Raw genomic sequence first — 14,337 nt, 5'->3', positions numbered from 1 at the left:
TGGAACTCAGAACCATTTGTACAAAATGCAATGGATTTAGTGGCCGAGCATGCTACAGAAACGTCAGGATGGCCGAGCGGTCTAAGGCGCTGCGTTCAGGTCGCAGTCTCCTCTGGAGGCGTGGGTTCAAATCCCACTCCTAACACTAATTTTCCTTCAGCAACTTCCAAACCCGAGACCTCCAGCACTTGGAAGGAAAAGGGCAGCAGATGCATGAGAACACCACCAGCAGCAAGCTGCCCTCCGAACCACAAACCATCCTGACTTGGAACTGGATCGCCGCCCCTTCACTGTCGCTGGGGCAAAACCCTGCAACCTCCTCCCTAACAGCACAGTGGGTGCACCTACACCACATGGACTGTAGCGGTTCAAGATGGCAGCTTCTCAAGGACAATTTCGGTTGGGTAATAAATGCTGGACGAGCCATCGACGCCCACATCCCGTGAAAGAATAAAACAAAAGCTCTTGGTCACCGGAACACAGCTCATTTCACTGATCGATTTCAGCAACAGCTCCGAGATTTAATACAACTCCGCAAAGCGCTTCAAAGGAGTTCTATCAAGCAACATTCGACATCGAGCCACATATTTGGACAACTGAACAAAACCTTCGTAAAACTGATAGATTTTAAAGGGGAGAGTGAACTGGGGATGTTTCTAGAAGGAATTGCTGAGCTAAAGGCTCAGACAGCTGAAGACGTGGCCGCTAATGATGAAACAATGAAAAGTGTAAATGAGCAAGAGGACAGAGATAGATTCAGAAAGAGAAAGGGAAATGTCTGGGAATGGAACTGGAACTCCAGTTCAGCCAATGAGAAATCTCCACCTCAACCACTAATGTTCAGAGCCGCTCATTCCATGTGTCCAGTTGGAAACCTGTCTGAAGGAACATGCAGTCTGACAGAGCGCCTGTGATAATCCTCCACTGTCTGATCTAAAGTTGTAACAGGAGCTGTTCATTACAGCTGTCTAAACCGTGATGGCCTTGATATTCAGTGGTGCAGATTCACATCATCATTTGAAATCTTTCTGAAAGCTCAGCAGACTGACTCTGGTCAGCACCTTTAAAGGTTTTTGTTTTGTCCTGCAATAACCCACAGGGCAGGAAAGGCAGCTCATTGTCCTTTGGTACAAAAGCAAAATACTGCGGATGCTGGATATCTGAAACATCGCCAGAAAATGCTGCAATTGCTCAGCACATCTGGCAGCATCTGTGGAGAGTGAAACAGATTCACGTTTCAGGTCTTTTTGGTGCAAGTTCGCGCCCTGAAATTTAAACTGTTTCACTCTTCACAAATACTACCAGATCTGCGAAGGGTTTCTAGCAATTCCTTGCGGGTAATTGAGCATCGTTAGGTTCTGTGGTTTAATTGGTTAAAAGACCTGCCGAGTAAACAGGAGACCCTGGGTCCAAATCCCAGCAGAACCTGACTTCGTTGGATTTCATCTGGGCAGTTGGGCGCTTGCTTTATAACAGGGCCAAATCTGGAATTTAAGGTTAAAATGGTCTCTCCTTTTACAGTGGACTCTCTGCAAAGGCTTTAACAATGACAGGGTTTCCTTTCTGTAACCGTCGAAGAAGAGACCTAGTGGAAGTTACCACACACAATGAGAAACTCTCCCCAGTGTGCCGCTACTGGAAGAGCTGGGCTCTATTCTATTTAACAATTGACGCCCGGAACACGAACATCGAGATTTTGAATAGACAAGGGGAACGTCACTGGGTCAGAATTCAAACATCATCCTGGGAAATAAGAGGAAGAGAGATCAAAGCAGATTACTGTATGAACGCTGGAACAAGCAGTTTCTATATCCTGTTTTCCGGGAACTCACTGAATATCTGTGACTGACCTGTTTCTGACTCCGGTTAAAATACTGAATATTCTGCATTTACAGCGGGGCGGAAATTTGGTTTTAATTCATTTGTGAACAAAAGTATCAAGTGTTTAGGTGTTGTTAAGCTGGCAGCACGTAACAATTTCAAGGAGTTATCCTCATGACCTGGTCAACACGTTCCAATTAACTTTAATCTTTCCCAAAGAGGGATATTAGGTATCACTCCAGGAAAAACCCAAAGCGTTTGGGATGGATGCACTACAAAAAATCAGGATCTTCAAAACACCTTAATAACCCACAATTCCTTCAAATGAAAAGTGTTCGCTGTTGCATTGGACCTAGAATCCGCTCTCGGCATTAATCTCAGTGAAGCAGAGTGTGACCGTGTTGTATCTGTCAGTGTGGAGGTGACCAGTTCGGGGTCACTATCGGCCGCTTCCAGCCGAACACAGGCACGATGCAAGCGGGATGTTTATCCCGAGCTTTGGAAAATATTGTCAGTCAGGAAAAGGGACAAATCAAAAGGAACCAAAGAATAAATCTCAGGGCCCAGATTGGAGAATCTGCAGATTCCCCTTGGGAAAGTGAATGGGGGCAGAATGAAGGGTGAACATTCCCACTGCCCAGAAGCGGTGAAGACACAGCTCAGTCAGCCCGTCCCCCTCCATTCTCACGCTGGAACATTCCTCACATGGAAATTATTTAACCCAGTGAAATAAATCTTTACAGCCGATAATTTATACAACTGATTGAAGGAATGTCGAACGTGGTTCCCGAGTGACGGTGAAAAGTTGAACATTTGTTCCGTTCAACCAAACTGCCATGAAATGTGAATATGTTTTTTCTCATTGTTAAAAATAATTTGAAGGTCCTGGATGCAAATGTTCAGTGTTTGTGAGAGTGGGGTCTGGGTGAGCAGCTGGTGAGTGCGACAGGGCCAGTGCTGGATGCAGGAAGCTCCCGTCAGTGTGGGTGGGTCTGATGGGGCTGAGTGATTGACAACTGGCGGGTGTTGGTGTTTCCATAAATCATGGAAATTCCCTCCAACAGTTTTTATTTCTTCATTTGATTGTAAACAACTTGAAATAAAGGGAATAAGGTCAGGAACTTTTTTTTGGTCTGTATTTCAGCTGCCATTGTCCAGTGGTTAAATTTTCCTCTAACAATCCACTGGGTTTTTCGACTTTGACTTGAGTCATAGAAACATAGAAACTGGGAGCAGGAGAAGGCCATTCGGCCTTTCGAGCCTGCTCCGCCATTCATTATGATCATGGCTGATCATCCAACTCAATAGCCAGCTCCTGCTTTCTCCCCATATCCTTTGATCCCTTTCGCCCCAAGAGCTCTCTCTAACTCCTTCTTGAAAGCATACAATGTTTTGGTCTCAACTGCTTTCTGTGGTAACGAATTCCACAGGATCACCACTCTCTGGGTGAAGAAATTTCTCCTCATCTCAGTCTCCTCATATGTCAGTCCCGCCATCCCAGGAATCAGTCAGGTAAACCTTCGTTGCACTCCCTCTATAGTAAGTTCATCCTTCCTCAGATAAGGAGACCAAAACTGCACACAATATTCCAGATGTGGTCTCACCAAGGTCCTGTATAATTGCAGCAAGATATCCCTGTCCCTGTACTCGAATCCTCTGGCTATGAAGGCCAACATACCATTTGCCTTCTTTACCACCTGCTGCACCTGCATGGTTACCTTCAGCGACTGGTGTATAAGGACACCCAGGTCTCGCTGCACATTCCCCTCTCTCAATTTAAAACATTCAGATAATAATCTGTCTTCTTGTTTTTGCTACCAAAATGGATAACCTCACATTTATCCACATTATACTGCATCTGCCATGCATTTGCCCACTCAGTCAGCTTGTCCAAATCACACTGAAGCATCTCTGCATCCTCCTCATAGCTCACCCTCCCACCCAGCTTTGTGTCATCTGCAAATTTGGAGATATTACGTTTAATTCCCTCATCTAAATCATTAATATATATTGTGAATAACTGGGATCCCAGCAATGATCCCTGCGGTATCCCAGAAGTCACTGCCTGCTATTCGGAAAAAGACTCATTTATTCCTACTCTTTGTTTCCTGTCTGCCAAACTGTTTTCTATCCTTCTCAATACACTGCCCCCAATCCCATGCGCTTTAATTTTATACACCAACCTCTCACGTGGGACTTTGTGGAAAGCCTTCTGAAAGTCCAAATAAACCACATTCACTGGCTCCCACTCATCACCTCTACTGGTTACATCCTCGAAAGATTCCACTAGATTTGTCAAGCATGTTTTCACTTTCATAATTCCATGCTGACTCTGTCCGATTCTGCCACTGATTTCCACGTGCTCAGCTATTAAATCTTTTATAATGGACTCTAGAATTTTCCCCACTACCGACATCAGGCTGACTGGTCTATAATTCCCTGTTTTCTCTCTGCCTCTCTTTTTAAATAGTGGGGTTAAATTAGCTACCCTCCAATCTGTAGGAACTGTTCTAGAGTCTATTGAATCTCGGAAGATGACCACCAATGCATCCACTATTTCGAGGGCCACTTCCTTAAGTACTCTGGAATGTAGATGATCAGTCCGTGGGGATTTATCGGCCTTCAATCCCATCAATTTCCCAAACATCATTTCCCAACTAATACTGATTTCTTTCAGTTCCTCCCTCTCATTAACCCAGTGTTCCCCAACATTTCTGGTATGTTATTAGTGTCCTCCTTTGTGAAGACAGAACAAAAGTATTTATTTAGTTGGTCAGCCATTTCTTTGTTCCCCATTATAAATTCCCCTGTTTCTGACTGTAAGTGACCCACACTTGTCTTCACAAATCTTTTTCTCTTCACACACCTATAGAAACGTTTACAGTCGTTTTCTATGTTCCCTGCAAGCTTACACTCGTGCTCTGTTTTCATCTTCTTAATCAATCCCTTGGTCCTCTATTGCTGAATTTTAAACTGCTCCAAATCCTCAGGTTTGTTGTTTTTTCTGGCCAATTGTATGCCTCTTCCTTGGATCTAATACTATCTCTAATTTCCCTTGTAAGCCATGGTTTGGCCATCTTTCCTGTTTTACTTTTGCTCCAGACAGGAATAAACAATTGTTGCAGTTCACCCATGCGTTCTTTGAATGATTGCCGTCGCCTACCCACCATCATCCCTTTAAATAATGTTTCCCAATCCATCATAGCGCAACTCGCACCTCATACCATCGTAATTTCCTTTATTAAGATTCAGGACCCAAGTCTCAGAATCAACTGCGTCACTCTCCATCTTGATGAAGAATTCTAACAAGTTATGATTGCTCATCCCCAAAGGGGGGACACAACTAGATTGCCAATATTTTTCTTTCCCATTAAACAATACCCATTCGAGGATGGCCTGTGCTCTCGTTGGTTCCTCAATGTATTGGTCCAGAAAAACATCCCGTATACACTCCAGGAATTCATCCTCTACGGTCCTGCTCCCAGAGGATCCATTCAGTATTGTAAATTCTGTTTTATCTTGTATCCTCTATTCCCATGGAATACTGGCACTGAAATTGCTCATATTCTCACCATTGTTCTCTATGAAGCAGGTGTTGTCTGCACGGTCTAATGGAGAAAAGCTCAGAGGGCTGTGCCAGAGGGTTTCTTTCAGGTTTTAGGCCTCTTTTGGTCCATTAGCAGCAACCGGATGTCTGCAGAGGAAGTCGGAATACCGAGTCCCTCTTCTCAGGATGGACTTAATAAGGAGGCAAAATGTTAGTTAACGAGAGAATAAAAGGCCTGGGCATTTGGGCTGAGATTGCCGGAGCTTGTGGGAATAACACAAATCGGTGGAGCAATGTAACATTCGTGGAATACGAGCTTGGGAGATTATCCAGTCCGTGCTGGGGGACTGCGGGGAAGGAAGTTGTTTTGTCTGCCCATCCCAGCCGAATGTTGGTTGTGAAGTGACGGTCAGACCCCGAGGGGAGGGTGAAAGCCTTTCACTGAGTTTGAAGGTTGTAAATCAGATCTTGGAGGTATCGCTGCTGTGTTCCCAGGAAGCGGGGGTCTCATTCTTTGAGCAAAAAGCTTACATGGAGGACTGGTTTCTCAGTAAAAAAACAAAACTGGAGACGTGCGACGTTAGAATCTGCTCAGCTCTGATTCACATTAATTTATTTAGTGTCCTGGAATAAACAAGTGGTTTGTAGCTGTCCATTACAGAAAGAAATAGAATTCAGAAGATTCTGGCCAGTACCCTCACAATTTCCACTATTACATCCCGCAGAATCTTCAGCTACATCTCATAAAGTCCTACAGCCTTAGCAACATTAAGCACAGGCTGTCCTTCTGGTACCTCTTCTTTAACAAGGGTTATATGCAAAAGAACACATTTGCAAATTGTCGGTGGAGAAAGTGAGCACTTTTATTGAAGAGGGGTTAAAGGGGAAGAGGCAACCCTTTGTGATAAAGAAGTAGGGTTAGCTGAAATAAAAGTAGCAATAAGTGGAATGATGGGGGCAGGTCGTTATGGGCTGATCACAGGATTTCATAGAGGATCAGAGGGACCTTGGTTTAAATGTCCATCGATCCCTGAAGGGAGCAGCACCGGTAGGTAAGAAGGCATATAGGATACTTGCCTTTATTAGCCGAGGCATAGAATATAAGAGCAGGGAGGTTGCAGCTGTATAAAATGCTAGTTAGGCAACAATTGGAGTCCTGTGTGCAGTTCTGGTTATCACACTATAGGAAGGAAGTGATTGCACTGGAGATGGTGCCGAGGAGGTGCCGATATCCAAGATTGCTGATGACACTAGGTTAGGTGACATGGTTAGTAGTGTAGGTGGGAGCAGCAAGTTTCAAAGGGTCATTGACAGATTCCGTGAGTGAACAAAACTGGCTGAAGATGTTCAACATGTGGAAGTGTGAGATCATCCATCTTGGAGCAAAGATCCGAGAATTTCCTAAACAGTCAATAACTTGGGACTGTGTAGGAGCTGAGGGTGAGTGAGAGTGAAAGTTGAGTTAGGCTGGAGGGTGGATAAAGAGCAGCGGCAGAGCAGCCCGAGAGCAGCAATGAGAGAGAGAAGGAGAGAAGAGTGAGAGCGGTGGGGGGGATAAAGAGCTGTGAGGGAGGGGTTGGAGCAAACCGGCCATGGTTATAATAAATAGTCAAAGCATGATATCAGGGGAAAGAAGGGAACTGGTTGGTTTGTGCCGATTTCTCTAAATTAGGGCACTGATTTAAACTAGGAGCTGGAAAATTAAACGTTTCAATCAGGGTAAGTACAACAGTAAGTATAAGCGTAATAAGACTATTAATGCAGAGCAGGTCGAGAGGCATTAAATAAAATTAATAATTTAAACAAGGTACAAACTGGATTCTAAAAGAGGGAATAGAGGTTTGTTTTAGATCATGGATGGGCAGCTGTGACCTGTTGTTTACAGTTCCTGCCCCATGTGGGAACCTCAGGACACTTCATGTGTCTTGGGGCCAATTGTATACAAGTGTCTCCAGCTGCTTGAGTTCGAGCTCAGGATTTCTGACCTTGAGGGGCAGCTGGAATCACTGCAGAGAATCAGGGAGGATGAGAGTTTCCTGGATCGTACATTCCAGGTGGTGAACACCCCAAAGGGAAAGAGGGTGTTCAGGATTGAAGTTGGGTGGCCATCCAGAAGAGTAGGAACAGGCAGGAAATGCAGGAGTCTGCGGGGTGTGTGCCACTGTCAAACCGGTACTCAGCACTGGAGACTGCTGGGAATGGTGACACCCTGAAGAACTGCAGTCAATGGGCAAGAATCTGCACAGGAGGGAAAAGTGAAGAGTAGAAATGCAGTTGTTAGAGCAGATCCCATAATCAGGGGGACAGACAGGCATTTCTGTATCCGTCATTGTGAGTCCCACATGGTGTGCTGTCTCCTTGGTGCCAGGGTAAAGGACATCACGGAGAAGGTGCAGAATATTCTGCGGGGGGAAGAGAGTGAGCCAGAGGTTGTGGTACACGTCAGTATCAATGACACAGGGAGGACAGGTATTGTGGTCCCTCAGTCAGAATTTCAGCAGCTAGGGAGGTAGTTAAAAAGTAGGACCTAAAAGGCAGTAATCTCTGGATTACTATTACTGTGGCATGTGCTAGTGGGAGTAGAAATGTAAATATGTAAATGTAAATGTCAATATGTGGCTTGAGGCCAGTGCAGGAGGTGGGAGGGCTTAAGATTCGTGGACATTAGGGCCAGTTCTGGAACAGGAAACACCTATTTGAAAGGAACAGGTTGCACCTTAACAAGACTGGGACCAATGTCCATTTGAGGAGCGTCACTCGTGTGGTTGGGAGGGTTTGAACTAAGGTCACAGGGGCTGGGAATCTGTATATAGAAGTAGAAAAGAGGAATAACTAGAGAAGGAAGTCGGAGCATATAAGATAGGAGTAGATGAAGAAGAATCTAGGAGGGATACAAGGGACTGTTTAGATTGGATGTTTGTAATCGCATAATGCGTGGTGAATAACGTTGGTGATCTCAAAGCACAAATAGCCATGTGGGAAAATGATGTAGTGGCAATGATTAAAACATGGTTTAAAAATGGTGAGGGTCGGGTTCATATTCAAGTGTACAAAGTGTTCAGGAAAGAGAGATAAGGAAAAAAGGGAGGTGTAGTGAGAGGGATAGAGAAGCAAATCTGCAGAGAAATCACAGATGTATAAGAACTATAGAGTGGTGATATCTGGGGATTTCTGAAATGTGTTCAGAGGCACTTCCTGGACCCGAATGTTCTCAGTCCAGTTAGGAAGGAGGCATTGCTGGATCTGGTGCTGGGGAAGGAGGTGGGCCAAGGTTGGCCACGTGAACGAAGTGTCTGTGGGTGCACCCTTGGGTAAGAGTGATTGGTAGAGCGTTAACTTCAATGGGAAGAGAGGGGATTTAGCCAGGGTGAAATAGAAGCAGGGAGTGAAAGGAAAAACTGTAACAGAGCAATGGATGATCTTTCAGGAGGAGATTTTTCAGGTACAGACTAGGTACATTCCAATAAGGGAGAAGGGAGGGAAACCAAAGCCTGGGCTCCTTGGATGATGAGGAAGATAGAAAATATGCTGAAACAATAAAGAGGCCGTGTGACACACGTCAGATGAATTATTCAAGTGAGAACCAGGTCACTGTTATTGTACGAGAGTGTGGAATTTACTCTCTCCCTGTCCATCTCTGTTACTGTATGGGGATGTAGAATTAACTAATCCCTGGTATCTGTCAATCTGTACGTGAGTGCATGATTAACTCTCTATCTGGCAGTCTCTGTTACTGTGTTTCAGGGCAGAATCATGGTAACTTTCTACCTATCTGTCTCCATTAGTCTATTTGAGAATGGAATTAATTTTGTATCTGCCAGCCTTTATTAATGCATGTGAATGTGGAATTAACTCTCCCTCAATCTCTGTTACTGTGGTTGAGAGCACAGCTAACTCTTTGTTAGTCGATCTGTGCCCCTGTGTTTCAGTGCAGAATTACATCTCTATCCATCTTCGTTAGTGTGAGAGAGGGCGGGATTAATTCTGTATCTGGTGTTCTCTATTAGTGTATGTGAGTGGGGCATTAATCCTTTGTTCATCGCTGTTATTGCATGTGAGAGTGTAATCAACTGAGTCTTTGTTACTGCATATGAGGGCAGCATTAATCATTCTCCTTCTCTATTGTGTAACTGAAAGTAGAATTAATTCTCTCTCCATCGACTCCGTTACTTTGTGAGTGTGAATTAATTCTATATCCTGCAGTCTCCAATAATGTATTTCAGTATGGCAAAAACACACTGTTAGTCTCTGTTACTGTATGAGTGCAGAATTCACTCTCTGTCAATCTATAATAATGTGTAATTAACACTCTGTCCATCAGTCTCTGTTCTTGTTTGCAAGTGGGCCACTTTCAGGTAAGCAGACTGCAAATAGTAGAGTGCCACAGGGATCAGTGCTGGGTTCTCAGCTTTTTACAATCTATATTAATGACTCAGATGAAGGTACAGACCATCAACAAATTTTCAGACAACACACAGATAGGTGGAAAAGCAGGTGGTGAGGAGGACACAAAGTGTCTGCAAGAGGATATAGATAGGTTAAGTGAGTGGCAAACATTTGGAATACAATGTGGGGAAAATGTGAGTTTTCCACTTTGATGGGAAGAATAGAAAAACAAAACATTGTTTAAAAGATATATATTAATGACCGAGACTGTGAGTGTGCTGGGTATGATTTCAAAATTTGCATACGATACAAAGATTAGAAATATTGTCAACTGTGAACTTAAAAAGGACATACACATGTTGGGGGAATGGGCAGACAAGTGGCAGATGAATTTCAATGCAGAAAAGTGTGAGGTGATTCATTTTGGCAGGAACAATCTGCTGAGATAGTATAAAATAAAGGGAGAACCTCTAAAGGAGGTGCAGGAACAGAAAGACCTCTGTGCATACGTACATAGATCATTGAACATAGCAGGGCATGTTGAAGAGCAGTTAATAAAGCATATAGTATCATAGGCTTTAATTACAGGGTCATTGAGTATAAGAGTAAGGAGGTTATGTTGAAATTGTATAAAACACTTGTTAGGCCTCATCTGGAGCACTGACTCCAGTTCTGGGCACCACACTTGAGGAAGGATGTGAAGGTATTGGAGAGAGTACAGAGGCGATTCACAAGAATGATTAAAGCAGTAAAGAACTGTAGCTATGAGGACAGATTGGAGAGGTTGGGACTCTTTGCCCTGGAGAAAAGAAGGCTGAGAGGTGTTCAAGATCCTGAGGGGTATGGACGGGGCAAATAGAGATAAATTGTTACCACTCAAGAGAACATCAGGAACTAGAGGGCACAGATTCAAAATAATTGGCAAAAGGAGAAAATGTGATGAGAATATTTTTGTTTCACCCAGAGGGTGGTTGGAGACTGGAACAAACTTCCTGAAAGTGTGGTGGAGGCAGGTTTGATCGCGGTATTCTAAAGCGAATTGGACTGCTGCTTGAAAAGAAAAAATGTGCAAGGTTACGGGGATAAGGCAGGGAAGTGGGACTAGATGGAATGCTCTTTCAGAGACCCAGTGCAGACTTGAGGAGCCGAATGGTTTTCTTCTGCACTGTAAAAATACTGTGATACTGTGGAGAGAGACTACACAATGTTGCAGTACAGGGGGATATGGGTGTCTTTGTACATGAATCACAAGATGTTAAAGTGCAGCTGCAGCAAGTAATTAGGAAGGTAAATGGAATGTTGGCCTTTATTCTAAGGCGGGGTGGAATATAAAAGTAGGGAAGTCTTGCTATGACAACAGGTCATTGGTGAGACGACATGTGGAGCGCTGTGTAAAGTTTTGGTCTCCTTATTTAAGGAGGGATATACTTGCATTGAGGACAGTTCAGAGAAGTTTGACTAGACTGATTCCTGACATGAAGAAGTTGTCTTATGAGGAATGTTTAAGCAGGTTGGGCCAATCACCACTGGAGTTTCGAAGAAGGAGAGGTGATCTCGTTGAAATATATAACATTCTGAGGGTAGATGTTGAGGGGAATGTTTCCATTTATGGGGAAACTAGAACCAGAGGGCACAGTTTAAAAATGAACATCTCCCATTGAAGGTGGGGATGAGAAGGAATTTATTTTCTTTGTAATTCAGAACCCTAGAGCGCAGTGGAGGGTGGGTCAGGTCATTGAATATATTCAAGTGGAGTGGACATATTTTTGATCTACAGGAGAGTCAAGGGTTATAGGATGGACGGGAAAGTGGAGTTGAGGCCACAATCAGATCAGCCATGGTCGTATTGAATGGCGAAGCTGGCCCGATGGGCTGAATGGCCTTCTCCTGCTTCTCTTTCTTGTATTTTTAATTTGTCATTGTGGGATTGACCTTTCTGTTCATCTCTTTTGCTCTATTTCAGTGTGGAACTACCTCAGTCTGATCTACATGTGAATGTGGAATTCAGTCTCTGTCCATCACTTACTGAATGTGAGTGTGAAATTTAAATCTCAGTCAGTCTCTGTTACAGTGTGAGAATGTGGAAATAAATCTTTATATCAGTCCCTGTTAATGTTTGTGAATGAGGGATTAACTCTCTGTCGGTCTGTCTCTGTTACTGTATGAGAATGTGGAATTAAATCTTTATATCAGTCCCTGTTAATGTGTGTGAATGCGGGATTAACTGTCTATTGGTCAGTCTCTGTTACTGAATGTGAGTGTGGAATTAACTACAATCAGTCAGTCTCTGTTAGTGTAGGTGAGTGTGGATCAAAGTCTCCATTGCTCAGTCTCAGTTACTGTATGTAAGTGTGGAATTAACTCTCTATCGGTCGGTCTTAGTTACTGTAAGTGTGGAATTCTCTTTCACAGTCTTTGTTAGGATATCTGAGAGTGGAATTAAGGACCTGTCAATTTCCACTAATGTTTTAGTGAGGAATTAACCTACAATAACAGAGACTGAGAGTAATTAAGACAGTTATTCCACACTCTCATATTAGTCTATGTTACTCTATGTGAGTGAGGAATAAACAAACAACTTGTCAGCCTCCGTTACTTAGAGTGTGCAATTAATTCTCTGCAAATCTCTCTTATTGCATATGAGTGTGAATCTCTGTTATGTGTGCAAGTGCTGATTTAGCTTTCTATCCCGACCATGTTGGTTGCTGTACAATAGTGTGAAATTAACTCTTTGCATGATAACCTGTTACTTTCGGTGAATAAAATTAAGTTTGTCAGTTACTGTATTGGAGTGTGGAATTAATTCTGTGTCTGTCAGTCTCTGTTACTGTATAGGCCTATGGAAGTAACTCTCTTTCAGGCTCAGTTACTTCAAAAAAGTTAATTCCACATTAATCATCTGTCAACCTGTGTTACTGTATATGAGTGTGAAAGTAACTCTCTGTCTCTGTTGTATGTGAGTGAGGAATCAACTCACTTTTGCTTAGTCTCTGGTACTGTCTATGGGTGTGGAATTCATACCTTACATGTCAAGCTCTGTTACTGTACATAGATGTGGAATTAATTCCATGTCTGTCAGTCTTAGTCATGCAGTGAGTGTGCTCTTCACTCTGTGTCAGTCTCAGTTACTGTGAGTGAGTGTGAAACTAAATTTCAGTCAAACTTGGTTGCTATGTGTGATTGTGGAATTACCTGGTGAGGCCACAACTGGAGTATTGTGTGCAGTTCTGGTCACCACATTACAGGAAGGACGTAATAGCTCTGGAGAGAATGCAGGGGAGGTTTAGAAAAATGTTGCCAGGGTTAGAAAAGTGTAGCTACGAGGAGAGATTGGATAGGTAGGGGTAATTTTCCTTCGAACAAAGAAGGCTGAGAGGTGACTTGATTGAGGTGTACAACATTATGAGGGGAATAGATGGAGTGGACAGGATAAAATTGTTTCCCTTGGTGGAGAATTCTAGAACAAGGGCACACAGATTCAAGATAAGTGGCAGAAGGTGTAGGGGGGACATGAGGAAAAACTTTTTTACGCAGAGGGTAGTGGGTGTCTGGAATTCGCGGCCCAAGTTGGTGGTAGAGGCAGAAACTTTAAACTCTTTTAAAAAGTGCCTGGATCTGAACCTAAATTGCTGTAAACTACAGGGCTATGGGGCGGGTACAGGAAGGTGGGATTAGAAATGGCACCCGGGTGTCCTAGGGCTGGCATGGACAAGATGGGCCGAATGGCCTCCTGCTGTGCTGTAACTTTTCTATGGTTCTAAGGTTCTACCTTCCAGCCAAAGTCTGGTATTGGATGTGATGTGAAAATAACTCTTTGTCTGACTCCATTACCGTACATGAGTTCGAATCAAAACTCTAATAAGCTGCATTACTCTATGTATGTGGAATTAATTTTCTGTCAGTTTCTGTTACTGTGAGTGTGACAGAGTAGACAGGAAGACTTTTTTCCTCACATTGTTAGAAAGAAATAGGACCAGAGGGCACAGATTGAAGGTAATTGGCAAAATAAGCAATGGTAACATGAGGAAAAACCTTGTCATGCAGCGAGTAGCTGGGGAATATGACTGAGAATGTGGGGGAGGCAGGTTCAATCGAAGCATTCGAGAGAGAATTGGATTATTATCCAAAAAGGAACAAAGTGCAGGTCTATGGGGAACAGACAGTGAAGTGGCATGAGGTGAATTGCTCCTTCAGATGGCCAGCATAGTCATAATGGGCTGAATGGCCTTCCACTGTGCCATAATCAATGTATGATTCAATGAATTAACTCTCTATCAATCTCTTTTACATTCAGTGTGGGTGGAACTAACTCTGTCACTCTTTGTTCATGTATGTAAATGTGAAATTCATTTCCTGTCAGTCTCTGTTACTGTACAAGAAACGGTTAATGACCTTTTATCAGAAATGGTTGGGCCCTACTGTTCTTAAAAGTGCTCGTGGTTAAACCCATCAATGTCTCCTCTCTCTGCTCCGCAATTCAAAGTCAGCCAACAGGAACATCCCTTCAAAGAAAGTGAAGAACGATTTCCACGTCCAACATCCACCCTGAAGCAAAAGGGATCTGCATTTGTCAGTTTGTGTTT

At 43.4% G+C, this 14,337-nt stretch overlaps 1 protein-coding gene and 1 non-coding gene across 2 annotated transcripts in view; both read left to right on the top strand.

Annotated features, from left to right (window-relative positions):
- LOC144670420 (histone H2B-like) overlaps positions 1-14,337 on the top strand; it is a 528,756-nt gene that overhangs the window by 149,620 nt on the left and 364,799 nt on the right. The window lies entirely within an intron of this gene.
- trnal-cag (transfer RNA leucine (anticodon CAG)) lies at positions 63-145 on the top strand. Its single transcript has one exon. It is a non-coding gene; the product is annotated as a tRNA-Leu (tRNA).

Source organism: Cetorhinus maximus, chromosome 31 (genome assembly GCF_964194155.1).
Source record: "Cetorhinus maximus chromosome 31, sCetMax3.hap1.1, whole genome shotgun sequence".
Lineage (NCBI taxonomy): Eukaryota > Metazoa > Chordata > Chondrichthyes > Lamniformes > Cetorhinidae > Cetorhinus > Cetorhinus maximus.
The sequence above is the reverse complement of the archived record's forward strand: the minus strand, read 5'-3'. Positions and strand labels throughout refer to the sequence as shown.